The sequence below is a fragment of the Microtus ochrogaster genome, chromosome 7 (genome assembly GCF_000317375.1).
Source record: "Microtus ochrogaster isolate Prairie Vole_2 chromosome 7, MicOch1.0, whole genome shotgun sequence".
In the NCBI taxonomy this organism is placed as follows: Eukaryota; Metazoa; Chordata; class Mammalia; order Rodentia; family Cricetidae; genus Microtus; species Microtus ochrogaster.
Window position 1 is genome coordinate 28330799 of NC_022014.1, and position 2400 is coordinate 28333198.

Below are 2400 nucleotides of genomic sequence, written 5' to 3' on the forward strand. Positions count from 1 at the left end.
CCTCCTTTTTAAATTAGGCCCTTTGTGGGTTGGAGAGAGACTCAGCATTTAAGAGCACTGGCTTCTTTTCCAGAGGACCCAGGTTCAGTTCCAAGCACCCACATGGCAGCTCACAACCATCTATAGCTCCAGTTCTAGGGGGATCTGTCTGATGCCCTCTCCTGGCCTCAGTAGACACACATACACTCAAGTGCACACATGCATGCATGCACACACACACACTAACCGAATAATAAAAAATAAGACTAGGACCTTGCTGTGTACCATCCTATTTCTGCCTCCCAAGTACTGGAGGTTACGCATGTGCCACCGTACCTTGCTTCCCAGAGGTCCTTGTTAGAGATGGAAAGCAGGGCTTTTGCTTGGTGGGTACCTGGATACAGCTGAGGGCAAAAGCATGGCACTGAAAACAAGTGAATGTTTATGTACTGGGTTGTGGTTTCTGCACTTGACAGTCAAGTTTATTGTTTCCAGGTTCAAGATTCCAGGATGGTCCTTGGGGAACTTGATTACTCAGAGCTGCGATCCAATTAACACAGGTTGTAACAAAGTCCTTAGCTGGACCAGTCCATGCTGAAATTCAACAAAAAGGACTCAGGGAAGCTTCCAGAGAGAAAGAAAACTACCTGCCAGTGCTCGGCCTGGTATAGGGCCTCTTTAAAGTGAGACCCATTCCTAAGAGAAGGGCAGGACTTCAACATTTGAGGCAGGGCTGATTCCAAATCCAGAATTCCACACCCCAGCTGCTTTGGGGTGAAAGCTAAATAAAAATGAAAAAATTGCATTTTTCTCAGTGAAATTTTAAATTTATTCTCTCTTAAAACAGGTGCAGGCAGTTAGCTCAGTGTGCTCCACAAGTCACACAAGGGCCAAGGCTGGCAGTGCAGCTGTCCTCTAAGGTCTTGGCTGGGTAAGTCTGTATCCCTGGAAGTCAGCATCACTGAGACTCATCAGAGAGGCAGTCTTAGCGCACACCCCAGGCCAACTGCATCACTGTCTGTATTGAAAGATCCCCAGGTGACTTGTGAGCACAACGAAATGCGAGAAACACTGCGTGTATGGTGAAACCTTGGCTGGGGCTGGTGGGAAAGAGGAAGATGGAGGACGAGACCTGTACTAGGGGCCTGGCTGGGAAGTGGCTCATAGTTCATCAAAGGGAACTTAGCTGCATGTTTTCACCTACCTCTGGAAAATACAGGCCTTTCCTAAGAGTCACCTCAGGAGAATGACTTTAAGGGGGATGCAGAGATTCACAAAGCTAAACTCCCGACCAGGAAGACGGAATAAAGACATTTTTGGTCTGTATAGACTGTCAGATTTCCCCAGTTAAGAGGCAGCTAGGACATCCATGAGCTGAGGTCGAGGTCATTCATAAGAGGTGACCACGAACCCCAGTTCAATAGAAAGATTCTGAGCTATGTCTTCAAGGAGATGAAAAGGAAGAGCATCTTTAGTTTTGAAAGAACTGAAATGTGGACTCTTGGAAAAGAGCACAGGACCGAATTCATGATGAATTTGGAGAATAAGCAAACTTCAAACGATCATTGTTCAGGGGAAACAAAGTTTTACAAAAAAGAGAGAGGGCCATAGAGGCCTCTGTAAACCTTAACAGAGGCATAATTCAATACCGGACATTGATCTGGCCCCACCTGATACAATATTCAGGAATGGGGGAGACAGGACGGAAAGCATCGTATGATGATCAGGAGGGACAAAGATGGACGCCACCTTCACCTTCTGCCAGATTTGTGCCACCTGTGCCTGTAGCTATATGTTCATCTCCCAATGCGGCCTATAAAACCATAAACTTACTTAAACTATTATGAAAATTTGAAAAATTCCTGCCCCTCCCTTCTGTCCTCCTCCCATCATGGAGTTTTTTGTTTTGTTTTGTTTGCAATTTTTATTTTGCAACTTGATCTTGCAGTTACAGCATAGTCTGCAGCATGAGCTTGCAGATGACAGCATTGTGTTGTGGCATCACAGCTGGGCATCTGCTAGATGATGCTGAAAGCAGAAGTCAAGAAGGAGCAAAATGGGTATGTTCAGAGATGTGGGGTGACTGTCCTCAGAAACATCTGAAGGAGGTGGAGAGAGTTGTTCCCTCAAAGGACCAAGAAATCAGGGGCCTACTCTTCTTGTTAAAACCTTATAGATGCTGGGTGTGATGGTACACACCTTTAACCCCAGAACTCAGGAGGCAGAAGCAGGCAGATCTATGTGAGTTTGAGGCTAACCTAGTCTACACAGGGAGTTCCAGGACAGCTAGAGCTATATAATGAGACACTAAGTAAAAAACAAACCAAGCCCTGCGGTGGTGGCGCACGCCTTTAATCCCAGCACTTGGGAGGCAGAGGCAGGCAGATCTCTGTGAGTTCGAGACCAGCCTGGTCTACAAGA